The sequence below is a fragment of the Crinia signifera genome, chromosome 11 (assembly GCF_055691185.1).
Source record: "Crinia signifera chromosome 11, ASM5569118v1, whole genome shotgun sequence".
Lineage (NCBI taxonomy): Eukaryota > Metazoa > Chordata > Amphibia > Anura > Myobatrachidae > Crinia > Crinia signifera.
This window is the reverse complement of record NC_139227.1, coordinates 41630999-41648371: the sequence shown is the minus strand read 5'-3', so window position 1 is coordinate 41648371 and position 17373 is coordinate 41630999.

Below are 17373 nucleotides of genomic sequence, written 5' to 3'. Positions count from 1 at the left end.
AGGGAGGGTGAGCGGCCGCTTCTCTTCCAAAATGTGCCAGCCCACCGGGAAACGGCCCGGTTTCCCGGTGGGCCAATCCGCCCCTGGTGTGGGAACAGGGAAAACAGTGACAGTACACATATATATATAACACATACAGATATGCACTAAACGTATCCTGATGAGGGACACGAACATGGGGAACATATATTTACTGAGCTGTGCAGCACCCAGGCAGCCATTCAGCAGCGCCCCTTGGTGATTGCACCAGCCTGTTAGGTAGACAAGTAAAACAGTACAGATATAGAACACTACAGGGCATAACTGCCTACCCTACTGCATTCTGCAGGTGACGCCCTGAAATAGCAGCAATCTCCCTCTCTCCCTCATTAGTCTAGCAATCTCCCTCATGTCACCTAGCCCACATTACACTGTTACATTTTAGGGGAATAAAGGAAAGAGAGACAGATACATTTACATGGAATCAGCAGCACCATTTCCCAGCACTGTACCAAGTATAGTAGCTCTTACTAACTGCTTTGGCTTCATCTGCATTTGGATATAAGATTTTAAAAGATTCCTCTCAGATGTAGCAGTACACACCCACGCTTCTAGGTGCCACTTTAGACGTGGTCCTGTGGCCTCATATTCAGAGCAAGAGGCGTGGTCCTGTGGTCCCATATACAGAGTAATAGACATAGTACTGTGGTCATCTACACAAAATAAGCGACATGGTACTGTGGTTCCATACACACAATATATATGTATATACAGTATGTATGCCACCTATGTATTCTATGTGTAACAATGGGAGTTAACGTGTGTACTTCATGTGAATATTTTGGTGAACGGCGAATATAGATTCTCCCTGTCAGACGCCAGCACTTGCCCCGGGGGGTAATGGCGCAGAGACGGAGCATGACTGACAGCTGGGACAGAAACATATAGAGGGATTACAGTCATCACAACACAATTATAATTTACCAAGAGAGAAGCATTAGTCTGGTAATTATTCTCTTCACACGTTGTGCTCTAGCGGAGAGCGAGCGTCACGTGTTCCTGCCCTGACACCTTGCAGCGCGTGAGCACCGAGGGGATGTACACGGGATTGTGGGCCTCATTCAGACCTGATCGCTGATGACGCAAGTAGATAGCCACAGCCCAGACAGAAAACCGTAATCTATGTTTGTTGCTATTTGGGCTCTCGCATACGCGCTACAACCCGCACACATGCGCAGTAATTTGATAACCGATAGGAGTGCGATTTCGCTAAACAGTGATCATCTCTGAATCAGGCCCTGTGTGCGGTTATGTCTGCAGTCCAATGTCCAGCATTTACGCCAAGGTGTCGGTGTCTCTATTCGGCGATGTTCAGGCAAATCTTAGTTCCCAATATAGTCCTGGGCTCTGCTTAAATGCATCTTTTCACTTTATTCAATGGGGAGACATAAGGAGGATTAGGCGGTCAGAATACAGACACTGACATCCCAACGTACCTTCCCTCTGGACCACTCTATCTCCCCACAGCCTAACCCCAACCCCACCTCCCCCTGCAGCCTGACCATAACCCTCCTCGCTAGTGCCTAACTCTAACCCCTAACCCATTGTCTAAATCACCTACCCCCCCCCCCCCCTCACCCGCAGCCTAACCCTAACCCCTCTTCTAAGTGTCTCCCTCCCTGCAGCCTAACAGAACCCCCCTTTCCTGGCCTTACCCTAACTCACCCTAGTATGCTTAAATTCAGCATCCTAACTGCTGTCCGGATTCCACCACCAAACCATTGGTTTAGTAATTGCATCCCATTCAATGTGCCGGATTGGCAGACAACTTTTTCTAAATGCGTTGTTTCTTTTTCTGACTTCTTTCTGTGCTGTTCACACAACCCTTTATATCATCAGAGCACTGCTACTTATTTCCATTGTCTTTAGCATTAATCCCTTATGTGAATGCAGCTGTGAATAATCTGTCTTGGTGATATAAGGGTTTGTTGAATAACAGAGCCGGAGCAGTTGCTAGCCCATATCCAAACACATCAAAGTTACCTGAGGGTGCAATCCCAGAGTGATGTAATTGAAGTTCCATAATCTGTGACCGCTATGAAGTCCTTGTTCCCATGGACCACGTCCCATTACCTCTATAATATTACAACTTCTATCCAGAAACTCATTTAATTGATGCCTGTAATTGGGACTCAAAAATGAATGCATTTTATATAGGTTTCTCCAAGCCACTGAATATATTAAACAATATTATTACAACATTCCCTCATTTTATTTTTAGGAGCGTTATTAAATTTATCATTAATCTCTTTAGTTTCCAGAGATGGCGGCTGATTTGAAGACTCGTCTACAAAGTTTTTAAGGGCCCCCTATTTAGCAGTTAATGATGACAAATGTATGTAAAACATATTACTTATACAGTAAGTTGGGCCCCCTTCAGCTCTGGGCCCCATAGAAACTGCACCTCTTGCACCTATGGTAGTTACACCCTTGCATACAGTAACCGTTCCGTCACCTCACCTGTAGCTCCCCCTTACAAATGCACAGTCCGGTGTCAGATACCAGCCGGGCGACTTTAATTCAGCTATTAGAAGTGGGGGGAAGAGAGGCCTAAGAGGAATTTGTATTTGAATTATGAAACCGACTTCATTCGGCAACCCTGGTGGCAAATGCATTTCAGAATTTCAGCTGAAACGCTTTGTAAATTGTGTTATTCTGTGCTGATAATAAATCATTATAGCCTTAAACACTTCTCCAGCTTAGGAGCCGTAGTCACAAATTATCTTGTCATTCTGACCAAAACATTCTCCGAAAAGGCCTGACAAGTGCTAAAATCCAGACCATGAAACCATGTGTTGTTGTAAAAGCAAGATTCAGAAATGTCAATTAATTAGATTAAGAGGCTACTTTTAGTTTTAGTTTTGTTGCCAAATAACCCTTAAAATATGCAGAGCTGAGAAAGTCTCTGTGATGCACTAACGAGTCTGTGTACAATGCGGACAACAGAAATACGGGGAATCGGATACAAAGAGATGGCTTGTGGCGCAGCGGACGGGAAATACCACTGTCACGCATTCCTGGGGTCTCCTGTCTGTGCACAGGACCTGTCTGTGCACTAGGACCCTATAGTCCTACATACAGGTGAGCTAACGTCATGGGTTTGGCAGAGACCTGTACTCACACAATGACCCACACTATATATATATATATATATATATATATATATATGCAAGAGAGAAAGGAGAAAAAGCGCACCAGTGAGTATTTTAAAAGTAACACTTTACTGAAAAATCTATATGCTCACATACATCGAGTAAAGGAATTGTCAGCTTGCCAGCAATAGAAGTAATTCGGCACATCAGCGTGGTGAATGGATGGACACTGCGAGGAGGACACCGCTGGATACGGCGCCCACGCACGTGCCAGAATCCTGACTTTGCGCCTGGTAACCCCTTGTATCATATATATATATATATATATATATATATATATACACTGTATATGTGCAAAAGTTTTAGACAGGTGTGGAAAAACTGCTGCAATGGAAGAATGCTTTCTGTAATAGAAATGTTAATCTTTTTTTTATCAATAAACAGATATATCTAAATCCAATTAATATTTGGTGTGACCACCCTTTGCCTTCAAAACTCAAATCAAATCAATTCTTCTAGGTACACTTGAACAAAGTAGTCATGGAGTTTGGAGGATTATAGTCAAATGTACGATTAATCCATCATACCAAACAGGCAATAAGTATCATCATTTTCATATGTAGGTTGAAACACAGTCATTAACTGAAGCAGAAACAGATGTGTAGGAGGATAAATACATGGGTGAGGAACAGCCAAACTCTGCTACGAAGATGAGGTTGTGGAAGGCCGTTTCATGTCACAGGTCATACACAATGTCAAGACACAAGGTAGCTATACTGCATCAGCAAGTTCCCAGGCAAGGATTTCAAAGCAGACTGGAGTTTTAAGATGTTGTATTCAAGCACTTTTGAAGAAGCAGATAGAGATGGACAATGTTGCGGACTGTAGAAACAGGTAGTCAGCCAAGGAAACTTAGTGCATCAGATAAAAGACAAAGATTTTTTTTATATCTATTACAGTGGTCGAAGTGGGCCAGTATGCAGCGGTATAGCATACCGTCACTTCTTTCAACCCGGAAGGTTTTTTATTTTAAATTCAAATATATGGAGTGCAGCAGCAAGCAGGGAGAGGGCCAGCCAGCTGGATGCTGACCTGGGGTGCCGCCAAAGTCCTCCTGCCGGGCTAAGGTGCGCCCGGCTCATACTACTTCCTCAGCCAGGCGCAAACACAGAGGGCGCCCGGCTCACATTATTACCGCTGCAGGAGCTCCCCCCCCCCCCCCGCGTGCCCTCGTCCCACGGCTTCCCCTGAGGCTCCCTCGCTGGGCGCACACATGGAGAGCGCCCGGCTCACAGCACTGCTGCTGGAGCTTCCTCACCGGGCGCACACATGGAGTCCCTGTCCTTGCATCCCGGCCCTTGTGTCATCGCGCCCCCCCCCCTCCAGTCCCAGTCCCTGCATCTACCCGGTCCCTGCACCCCCCCCCCCCCCCCCCCGTGTCGCCACTTGTCCTGGTCCCTGCCTCCCCACGGTCCCTCCTGTCCTGGTCCCTGCCTCCCCTGTGTCCCCAAATTATATGTAAAGTTTGGCTTAATCTGTGTGGCAAAAACATATAAAAAAATGTTGGTACTCTTTACCTAGAACGGCGCCCATCGCGACCATCGTATGCACTAAAAAACGGGTGCGATGCGATGCCCGCGATGGCCGCGATTTCCCATAGGGATCAATGTTAAAAGTCAGATTGGACGCGATTTTAGTGTTAAATGCCTCAATGCCCGCGATTTTTCCATAGAATGTTAAATGGGCCACAGAGCCCTAATAGTCCCCCTGAAGTCTGAAATGGCCCCCACAATTTTTAACGGCACCCCACGATCAACGTCAACCCGAAGCGTGGCGAGCGGCGGCGGTACGCGTCCTCCGACCTTTTCATACCCCCACTATCCACGTCGGCGTGGAGTTGAGAATAGAATAGTGTGGCGAGCGCAGCGAGCCACCGAGCCCGAAGCGTGGCAAGCGCAGTGAGCCCCGCGAGGGGACGCGGATACCTTCACAGGTAAACGCGTCCCCTCGCGGGCTTCACAGGTGTCCGCGTCGCCACGGACACCTGTGAAGCCCGCGAGGTGACGCGTATAACTGTGAAGGTATCCGCGTCCCCTCGCGGGGCTCGCTGCGCTCGCCACGCTTTGGGCTCGGTGGCTCGCTGCGCTCGCCACACTATTCTATTCTCAACTCCACGCCGACGTGGATAGTGGGGGTATGAAAAGGTCGGAGGACGCGTACCGCCGCCCCTCGCGGGCTCGCTGCGCTCGCCACGCTTCGGGTTCACGTTGATCGTGGGGTGGCGTTAAAAATTGTGGGGGCCATTTAAGACTTCAGGGGGACTATTAGGGCTCTGTGGCCCATTTAACATTGTTTCCTATGTAAAAATCGCGGGCATTGAGGCATTTAACACTAAAATCGCGTCCAATCTGACTTTTAACATTGATCCCTATGGGAAAATCGCGGGCATCGCGTCGCACCCGTTTTTTATGTGCATGCGATGGCCGCGATGCCCGCGATTTTTTACCCCCGACGCCCGCGATGCTAATCGCGGGCGCCGTTCTAGGTAAAGAGTACCAAATTTTTTAATCCATATAGCATAATATACATTTTATCTCAATCCAGGTGGCATGATGTGAATTTGGCCGCAATCCGGGTGCCATGATGTGATTTTGTGCTCAATCTGGGTGGCATGATGCAAATTTGTGATCAATCTGGGTGGCATGATGCGAATTTTAGCCCGGTCCAGGTGGCATGATGCGAATTTTGGCTCTGGCCGGGTGACATGATGTGAATTTTGGCTCCGTCCGGGTGGCATGATGTGAATTTTGGCTCAGTCCTGGTGTCATGATGTGAATTTTGGCTCCGTCTGGGTGGCATGATGTGAATTTGGGTGCAATTCGGTTTGCATGATGTGATTTTGTGCTCAATCTGGGTGGCATGATGCAAATTTGGGCTCAATCTGGGTGGCATGATGCGAATTTTAGCCCGGTCCGGGTGGCATGATGCGAATTTTGGCTCCATCCGGGTGGCATGATGTGAATTTTGGCTCCGTCCTGGTGACATGATGTGAATTTTGTCTCCGTCCGGGTGGTATGATGTGAATTTTGGCTCCGTCCAGGTAGCATGATGTGAATTTTGGCTCCGTCCTGGTGACATGATGTGAATTTTGGCTCCGTTCTGGTGACATGATGTGAATTTTGGCTCAGTCCGGGTGGCATGATGTGAATTTTGGCTCAGTCCGGGTGGCATGATGTGAATTTTGGCTCAGTCCGGGTGGCATGATGTGAATTTTGGCTCCGTCCTGGTGACATGATGTGAATTTTGGCTCAGTCCGGGTGGCATGAGGTGAATTTTTGCACTTTCATTTTGGCATAAAGGTGCCCATACAATCCTCTTTTGTGAGACGATGGCTGGTCCTCCGCATCGCAAAGCACAAAAAGTACGTGCTTCACGTACTTTTTGAACTAGATCGCATTGCATCTAGTTCAAAACGCACAATGCTTTAGCACATCGCATATGTTTTTAACTAGATGCAACGCAATCTAGTTAAAAATGCACGGAGCACATGTATGGGCACCTTGATGTGAATTTTTGCTCCATCCATGTGGTGTAATGTGATTTTTGGCTCACTCCATTAGAATTTTGGCATAATGTTTAAGGGGCAAGTATTATGGGGTCTACTATTGTGTTGCATAATGTATATAAGAGGTATATAACGTGGCACACTACACAGGAGCGCGCCCTTTTAATGTGACCACACCCCCTTTAAAGTGGCCACACCCCCTTTCCTGGAGTGCGCGCCAAGGAATTTCCTTCACTTTTCCATACCCCCACTTTAAAGCTTCCACTTCGACCACTGATCTATTATATATAATAAGGCTAAACAGTAATAAAAATTGTCAATGCTTTGGAATTGATAGTGAGATGGTGAGACGTCAGACCTCTCCCACCAGCGCCAGTGATGTCTCTTCCAAAGAGTTCCGACATAGCGCACATCTACAGTCTCCAAAACAAGTGGAGACAGGGGAGAAAGATGTGGAGACAGGGGAGAAAGATGGGAAGTGGAGGAAAGAGAACTCAGGCATCATTGGGGGTAGCATCTAGCGTTGCTTAAATTGTTATTACAGTGACGGTTTTCCGCAATACTGTATATGTGACATTAGCCAAACGATCAAACTTATGCACAATATGGAGTTTATTTACAAAGAAGGGAGTTCTATTGAAGATAGGATGTTGCTATAGGCAACCTATCAGAATATATTTCTTATTTATTTGGCACCGTCTAGAACAGTGTTTTTCAACCACTGTGCCGTGGTACACTAGCGTGCCTTGAGCTGTTCTCAAGTGTGCCCCCAGATCTAGAGATGCCCATGCCAGTTTACAGCCACCACAAGTTCTACTGTTATTTACTGGTCTCTTCTTTTCATGTAAAGGGACATGTATTTTACAAGACAAGAGCCAATGTATTTTATTTGTGTTACCTGTGGGGACCAGTGTGATGTTTTTTATATGTGGCTAATTGTTTTTTTTCTTTTTTTTCCTGTGGAGGCCAATGCATTTTGCCCTGTGGGGATCTCTTGGTGTGCCTTGGCAATTTAAAATCTTATTTAGTGTGCCACAAGGTAAAAAGGTTGAAAATCACTGGTCTAGAAGATAATAGTTGTAATCTCACCATTGATGCTGTCTCTATTCACCCCCTTCGTTTTTGTCATGTGATTGGCTATTTCTGGATTACTGCCAGTGTCAATCTGCGCCATAGAGGCCTTGTCTCCCTGCCCCTTTCCTTACTGTTGTGTGATTGGCTATTTGTTTTTTTTATCATCAATAATTTGTATTGAAAATGTAATTTTCAGTGTTTTGTAGGGGGGGGGGGGTACAGAAAGGAAAGAGGGGAGGGGGGTACAGAATCGGTATCATGGGATACAAACACATATGGAGTGCATATTTCAATTATACATACATATAGTCCAATGGGTAGAAGATAATGTTCGTACATCAAATACAGCCAAACAAACAAACAAGGTCTGGCAGTAAAACACATTGGTAGATAGCAAATCTAGTAAAATATAGGGGTTTCACCAGCCATGGAATAGGAGGGAGAGGGAGGAGCTGGCTATGGTGGAGAAGTGGCATTCGCACCAGCTGTCATATACTCATGCCTTGGTGATTGGCTATTTCTGGATTACAGCCAGTGTCAATCTGCGCCATAGAGGCCTTGTCTCCCCGCCCCTTTCCTTTCTGTTGTGTGATTGGCTACTCAGTCATTACTGACACATTTGAAAAGATCCACAGGTAGAGCTAATGATTTCACTTTTGACTTTGAGAACCTGTGATCTAACATCATTAGATAACTGTTTAGAACAATTTCATGGCATAACAATTTGCTGGAATTTAGTATTCCCCTATGTTTCATGATAAGGGGACCACATTGCACACGAGAGCCTAATGAAACAGACACTACATTCAGAATGTCCTTTCCCTGTAGATCTATTTTAGGGAAAAACTGATATAAATGTTTTCCTTGTACAACCAGCACAGATTTACAGCTCTGACCGAGCATTTTCCCCTTACCAGGCGAAGCCCGGACAACTGCAAGGTGGCGATCCAGGTGTTCCCCATATGGTCACCATTAGAAGGTTAAAGGCAGGCGCAGCTGACTAATGTGTTTGGTGGGAAAGCTGTCGGCAGGAAGGTGCTCCGACACGAGTCAGCTGGCGTACGGACTGGACAAGTTGGGGTAGCAGTGCACGCCTGCACCAAGCAATAGTAACGAACCAATAGTGACTTTTTATCAACATGAGGCTTTGTTTCCTAAAAAGTAGAAAATACCCAGCAGCCGGTAACCGGGATGTTTAATTGATTGAACTATACAACCCAGCATGACCTGATGGTTTTTCTGCTAGGGAACACTTAAACTGTGACAAGGCATGCTGGGATGTTTGTTTCACAGCAGCTGGATGAGTGCACGTTACCTAATTCTGGCATATGGGCGACCTCTCTTTATAGAGGCCGGTATATTATAGCCGGTATACTGTAATACTCCCAGGCGGGGGATCTCTCTGTATAGAGGCCGGTATATTATAGCTGGTATAATACTCCAGGCTGGGGATCTCTCTGTATAGAGGCCGCTATAATATAGCCGGTATAATACTCCCAGGCTGGGTGACATCTCTGTATAGAGGCCGGTATATTATAGCTGGTATAATACTCCAGGCTGGGGATCTCTCTGTATAGAGGCCGCTATAATATAGCCGGTATAATACTCCCAGGCTGGGTGACCTCTCTGTATAGAGGCCGGTATATTATAGCCGGTATAATACTCCCAGGCTGGGGATCTCTCTGTATAGAGGCCGGTATATTATAGCCAGTATAATACTCCCAGGCTGGGTGACCTCTCTGTATAGATGCCGGTATATTATAACCGGTATAAAACTCCCAGGCTGGGTGATCTCTCTGTATAGAAGCCGGTATATTATAGCCGGTATAATACTCCCAGGCTGGGCGACCTCTCTGTATAGAGGCCGGTATATTATAGCCGGTATAATACTCCCAGGCTGGGCGACCTCTCTGTATAGAGGCCGGTATATCATAGCCAGTATAATACTCCCAGGCTGGGTGACCTCTCTGTATAGATGCCGGTATATTATAACCGGTATAAAACTCCCAGGCTGGGTGACCTCTCTGTATAGAGGCCGCTATATTATAGCCGGTATAATACTCCCAGGCTGGGCGATCTCTCTGTATTTGAGGCCGCTATATTATAGCCGGTATAATACTCCAGGCTGGGGATCTCTCTTAAAGAGGCCGCTATATTATAGCCGGTATAATACTCCCAGGCTGGGGTGACCTCTCTGTATAGAGGCCGTTATATTATAGCCGGTATAATACTCCCAGGCTGGGGATCTCTCTTTATAGAGGCCAGTATATTATAGCCGGTATAATACTACCAGGCTGGGTGACCTCTCTGTATAGAGGCCGGTATATTATAGCCAGTATAATACTCCCAGGCTGGGTGATCTCTCTGTATAGAGGCAGGTATATTATAGCCGGTATAATACTCCCTGGCTGGGCAATCTCTCTGTATTGAGGCCGCTATATTATAGCCGGTATAATACTCCCAGGCTGGGTGACCTCTCTGTATAGAGGTCGGTATATTATAGCCGGTATAATACTCCCAGGCTGGGTGACCTCTCTGTATAGAGGCCGGTATATTATAGCCGGTATAATACTCCAGGCTGGGGATCTCTCTGTATAGAGGCCGCTATAATATAGCCGGTATAATACTCCCAGGCGGGGGATCTCTCTGTATAGAGGCCGGTATATTATAGCCGGTATAATACTCCCAGGCTGGGCGACCTCTCTGTATAGAGGCCGGTATATGATAGCCGGTATAATACTCCCAGGCTGGGCGATCTCTCTGTATAGAGGCCGGTATATTATAGCCGGTATAATACTCCCAGGCTGGGCGACCTCTTTGTATAGAGGCCGGTATATTATTGCCAGTATAATACTCCCAGGCTGGGCGATCTCTCTGTATAGAGGCCGGTATATAATAGCCGGTATAATACTCCCAGGCTGGGCGATCTCTCTGTATAGAGGCCGGTATATTATAGCCGGTATAATACTCCCAGGCTGGGGATCTCTCTGTATAGAGGCCGGTATATTATAGCCGGTATAATACTCCCTGGCTGGGCAATCTCTCTGTATAGAGGCCGGTATATTATAGCCGGTATAATAATCCCAGGCTGGGTGACATCTCTGTATAGAGGCCAGTATATTATAGCCGGTAAAATACTCCCAGGTTGGGTGACCTCTCTGTATAGATGCCGGAATATTATAGCCGGTATAATACTCCCAGGTCGGGTGATCTCTCTGTATAGATGCCGGTATATTATGGCCGGTATAATCAGTGCTATTTTTGTAGGAAAATAGGTTCAGGAACTGTGGGCGGGGCAGAAAGTGGGCGATGATGTGGGAGGAGCTACAAAAGGGGTGGGGCGTTACATTAAAAAAAAAAACATGTAATTCCTCCCAACAGTGGCATGGTATAAATATGCCACACACCGTGATGGCCATTATACATATGCCACACACACAGAGATGCCCGTTATACATATGGCCCACACAGAGATGCCCATTATGCATATGGCCCACACCGAGATGCCCATTAAACATATGCCACACACAGAGATGCCCATTAAACATATGCCACACACAGAGATGCCTGTTATACATATGGCCCATACAGAGATGCCCATTACACATTTGACACATAAGTGCCACTTACCTACATGCTCAATGCCAGGGGCTTCATGCTCAATGCCAAGGGGCTTCATGCTCAATGCCAAGGGGCTTCATGCTCAATGCCAAGGGGCTTCATGCTTGATGCCAAGGGGGACATAACTCACCCCCGCATATTGGGTACCGCTGCAGCTATCACTGGTCCGGTGCCTTCCTGCTCCTCTCTGTTCCTGTGCCGGGTGGATGACTGCACTGCCCACAGTCAGTCGGTCAATAGCTTTTAGGTGCTGCTGGGCCAGTGGCTGCCCCGGCTCAGTCTCTAAGTCCGGGATGTTGTGAGTCCCGGAGCGGATGCCGGCATCCCCGGATCTCCAGCAGTCTCCAATATGGCGCCTGGGCTGCGGCAGCTAAGCTAGGCCCCGGCTTCAAGGGAGTGGGTAGGCCGCAACCCGCAGAGCAACAGAAGGTCCCTACCGGCTCCGCGGCACATACCCCTCCTGCAGTGGAAGGTGAGAGAGGGGCCTACAGCGTCCATGATGTTATTTTGGGCTTTAGAGCTGGGGCTGTGCTGCTCCCCCGCTCCCCTGCCCGCTGTGTCTGGACTCCAGGAGAGAGACGTGCTGCTATGTAAAATTCATATCTCCCGCTGGACCGCTAGCCAATAGGCGCTCGCGGTCCAGCAGCTACCAGTTGATTAGCTGCTGGACCACAAGCGCCCATTGGCTAGCGGTCCAGCGTGAGACGTGAATGTTACATAGCAGCACGTCTCACTCCTGGAGTCCGTACACAGCGAGTGGGCTGGCGGAAGACTTTACAGGTGCTGGGCGGCCTGGAGCAGGTTCCGGAACGCCGTTCCTGATGACGTCATTTCCAATTTAAACTTCAGGAACGGCGTTCCGGACTGTTCCGGCTCAAAAATAGCCCTGCCTCCTTTCATTCTTAAGGAAGAGAGGGACCATCAGCAGGGTGGTCAGGTCTGATGAGTAGCGCCAGTCCTGTCTGTCACCACAGATCTAAGGGCCGAGAGCGCAGAGTGCAACTTCAGGGGGACTCTTATGGGAGCTGCCCCTTAGTAGAAAGGGTATGCAGGTACCAGACTGTGGGATAGCTTATCTCCAGTCACAGGGAACCTGTCCAGAGTGTTGCAGAAAAGGGGGGGTGGGGTCTATAGCAAGTCCCAAATAAAGGTGATGGCCATCTCTTCTAGAAAAGCCCAGGGGTCAAGGATGGTCTGGGGTCTGCACTCCCAGCAGAAGTGTAGGAAAATGTGGGTGAGGGTCCCCCATCCCTGCATCGTGCCTGAGACACACAGAGGGATGCAGGTGAAGTGGGCATGACAGGAAGGACTCACAGCTATGCGCAACGCACCTGAGGACCGGAGCTTGCGTGGCTGGAAGATCTGCAGGCAGGAGATAGGTCAGTCTGGAGGGGAGGGCATCAGCAGTAGGTTCCCGGACAGTCTGTATGTTAACCGGCAGGGCAGGATGACGGGGTCGCCATGGATCGGGTCCTGGCACACGTCCAGCTGGCGGGGAGGTGGCTTCACTGAAGGTGGAGGTCACAACCCACAGGGTGGGACTACTCTCTCCCGGGCGCATAACGGAGATCCGTCTTGTCTGCTTCCTAGCCAGGCCACGCCCCTGTACAGCGCACGTATCAAGACGCACGCAAGGCATCTACTTGCCTGTCTGCCTGCAGAGTTCGCAGGCAGCCGCTACAGACCCTGCTAGAGGTTACGGAACGCCGTTCCTGATTACGTCCCTTTCTATCTGATCTTCAGGAACGGCGTTCCGGACCGTTCCGGCAAAAAAATAGCCCTGGGTATAATACTCCCAGGTTGGGTGATCTCTCTGTATAGATGCTGGTATGATATAGCCTGTAAAATACTCCCAGGTTGGGTGATCTCTCTGTATAGATGCTGGTATATTATAGCTGGTATAATACTCCCAGGTTGGGTGATCTCTCTGTATAGAGGTCGGTATATTATAGCCGGTATAATACTCCCAGGCTGGGTGACCTCTCTGTATAGAGGCCGCTATATTATAGCCTGTATAATACTCCCAGGCTGGGGATCTCTTTGTATAGAGGCCGGTATATTATAGCCGGTATAATACTCCCAGGCTGGGGATCTCTCTGTATAGAGGCCGGTATATTATAGCCGGTATAATACTTACAGGCTGGGGATCTCTCTGTATAGAGGCCAGTATATTATAGCCGGTATAATACTCCCAGGCTGGGGATCTCTCTGTATAGAGGCCGCTATATTATAGCCGGTATAATACTCCCAGGCTGGGCGACCTCTCTGTATAAAGGCCGGTATATTATAGCCGGTATAATACTCCCAGGCTGGGGATCTCTCTGTATAGAGGCTGGTATATTACAGCCAGTATAATACTCCCAGGCTGGGGAACTCTCTGTATAGAGGCCGGTATATTATAGCCGGTATAATATTTACAGGCTGGGCGATCTCTCTGTATAGAGGCCGGTATATTATAGCCGGTATAATACTCCCAGGTTGGGAGATCTCTCTGTATAGAGGCCGCTATATTATAGCCGGTATAATACTCCCAGGCTGGGCGACCTCTCTGTATAGAGGCCGGTATATTATAGCCGGTATAATACTCCCAGGCTGGGTGATCTCTCTGTATAGAGGCTGCTATATTATAGCCGGTATAATACTCCCAGGCTGGGCGACCTCTCTGTATAGAGGCCGGTATATTATAGCCGGTATAATACTCCCAGGCTGGGTGACCTCTCTGTATAGAGGCCGGTATATTATAGCCGGTATAATACTCCCAGGCTGGGCGACCTCTCTGTATAGAGGCCGGTATATTATAGCCGGTATAATACTCCCAGGCTGGGTGATCTCTCTGTATAGAGGCTGCTATATTATAGCCGGTATAATACTCCCAGGCTGGGTGACCTCTCTGTATAGAGGCCGGTATATTATAGCCGGTATAATACTCCCAGGCTGGGTGATCTCTCTGTATAGAGGCTGCTATATTATAGCCGGTATAATACTCCCAGGCTGGGTGACCTCTCTGTATAGAGGCCGCTATATTATAGCCGGTATAATACTCCCAGGCTGGGTGACCTCTCTGTATAGATGCCGGTATATTATGGCCGGTATAATTCTCCCAGGCTGGGTGACCTCCCCGTATAAGATAATAATTATGCCTTTAGTCAGTATTATCAGGTTGGCACACTGTGGGCATGTACCCGGGTCATCAATGATATGCTGCAGCCTCTACATTTTTCCTTGTCTTCTTCCCCCTGAAGTCACATTAAAAGACAATCCTCAGATCTATCTCTCATACAGCGGCGACACGAGAGAGCGCAGATCTTCGCAATGTGCCCTCTCAGTCATTCCACGCATGGCTATTGCTTTCACTCACGTCACCCCGTCCCTACCGTGTCACAGCGGATAAACTCAGGCATGTGCGATCAAGTCACTAAATCCGCTGTTAAAGAGGGGTCTTTAACTCTTCCATCTCCAGCGTTCGTTAGTGCTGATTACACTCTTCCCAGCGCTTCTGGGGCTGACAGGGTTAAGAGCGCTGTCACAACAAGCCTTCAGACCCATTTGATTGGGATGGGGACTTATCACACTGTCACCAACTCACTTTTCATTAGGCTGTTGCTCTCCGTTAGACCAGCCAAGCAGAAGAACTCAAACACATGCACAAATTAAATCGACATCCAAATTCAACCAATATACAAAGCAATTTAAATGATATTCATTAGAGCCATGACAAGTCCTGATGTGGCTTTCAGAAGCAGAGTCCTTCAGATTTTGCCAACTTGGTCTCGCGGTCACTGAGGCGGAACTACAGCGACTGTACCTCTGCGTTTAAAGATTCCGGAGACCATAGTGGCGCCTTCTCCCTGTCAGTCCCTACCTCATCCCGAAAACCTCTGCGGCCAAACTGCGCCCCAACTCTGGGAAACAAAGGGTCATCTCCAGCCAGCCAAGGCATCCCTCTGTCTTCCTTGGTTCCGGGAGCCTATGTAACCCCTCCTCGCTCCTCATATCCTTGCCTTTTATCAATGCAGCAATTAAACAGAATTTCATATTCAAGTGATTTTTTCTCTTTCTCTTTCTCGGCTAAAAAGGTCACTAATTTACTGTTATAGTTGTTATAAATGTGTCCCCAGTTTCCTGCCGCATAAAAGAGATCTACAATTTTACAAGTAAGTGAAATTAGGGATTTTACTAGGTTAATTTTAATGGTGGAAAAATAAAATAGCTTTTTTTTTTCTATACAGTTGCTCCATCCGTCCCCCCCACACCCACTCTCTTCAGTGTCCGCTCACAAGACAGCCTCTGCTCAGGGATGTTACTCACCTGTACAGCTGTCAGCATTTTCTGTCATGCGGCCAGCCAGGGTGCGATGGAGGGAGCTGATCTCTAAGACTTGCATCGATTTTATGGCCCGGTCCAGTTCTACAAATACAAAAGGCTGTTTATTGTGTATAGGGATTTCACATAACACAGATACAGTGAGCCCTATCGATATACTGTATATTCAGTCAGTAACAGATAAGTGTTAGATCTGGAGTCCTGAGCATCTAATGCCAGCAGGTAACCATTCACCATCTAATGATTTTCCCCAAGCTCGCAGCACTGAGTAAACTCACTTGGTACTTCATATTTTGAATGTAAGCTCTCACGAGCAGGGCCCTCTTTCCTTATGTACGTTCTCACGAGCAGGGCCCTCTTTCCTTATGTAAGCTCTCACGAGCAGGGACCTCTTTGCTTATGTAAGCTCTCATGAGCAGGGCCCTCTTTCCTTATGTAAGCTCTCACAATCAGGGCCCTCTTTCCTTATGTAAGTTCTCACGAGCAGGGCCCTCTTTCCTTATGTAAGCTCTCACGAGCAGGGCCCTCTTTCCTTATGTAAGCTCTCACAAGCAGGGCCCTCTTTCCTTATGTAAACTCTCACGAGCAGGGCCCTCTTTCCTTATGTAAGCTCTCACAAGCAGGGCCCTCTTTCCTTATGTAAGCTCTCACAAGAAGGGCCCTCTTTCCTTATGTAAACTCTCACGAGTAGGGCCCTCTTTCCTTATGTAAGCTCTCACAAGCAGGGCCTTCTTTCCTTATGTAAGCTCTCACGAGCAGGGCCCTCTTTCCTTATGTAAGCTCTCACGAGCAGGGCCCTCTTTCCTTATGTAAGCTCTCACGAGCAGGGCCCTCTTTCCTTATTTAAGCTCTTATGAGCAGGGCCCTCTTTCCTTATGTAAGCTCTCACGAGCAGGGCCCTCTTTACTTATGTAATCTCTCACGAGCAGGGCCCTCTTTCCTTATGTAAGCTCTCACGAGCAGGGCCCTCTTTCCTTATGTAAGCTCTCACGAGCAGGGCCCTCTTTCCTTATTTAAGCTCTTATGAGCAGGGCCCTCTTTCCTTATGTAAGCTCTCACGAGCAGGGCCCTCTTTACTTATGTAATCTCTCATGAGCAGTGCCCTCTTTCCTTATGTAAGTTCTCACGAGCAGGGCCCTCTTTCCTTATGTAAGCTCTCACGAGCAGGGCCCTCTTTCCTTATGTAAGTTTTCATGAGCAGGGCCCTCTTTCCTTATGAAAACTCTCACGAGCAGTTCCTTCTTTCCTTATGTAAGCTCTCACGAGCAGGGCCCTCTTTCCTTATGTAAGCTCTCACGAGCAGGGCCCTCTTTCCTTATGTAAGCTCTCATGAGCAGGGCCCTCTTTCCTTATGTAAGCTCTCACGAGTAGGGCCCTCTTTCCTTCTTTCCTTATGTAAGCTCTCACGAGCAGGGCCCTCTTTCCTTATGTAAGCTCTCACGAGCAGGGCCCTCTTTCCTTATGTAAGCTCTCACGAGCAGGGCCCTCTTTCCTTATGTAAGCTCTCACGAGCAGGGCCCTCTTTCCTTATGTAAGCTCTCACGAGCAGGGCCCTCTTTCCTTATGTAATCTCTCACGAGCAGGGCCCTCTTTCCTTATGTAAGCTCTCACGAGCAGGGCCCTCTTTCCTTATGTAAACTCTCACGAGCAGGGCCCTCT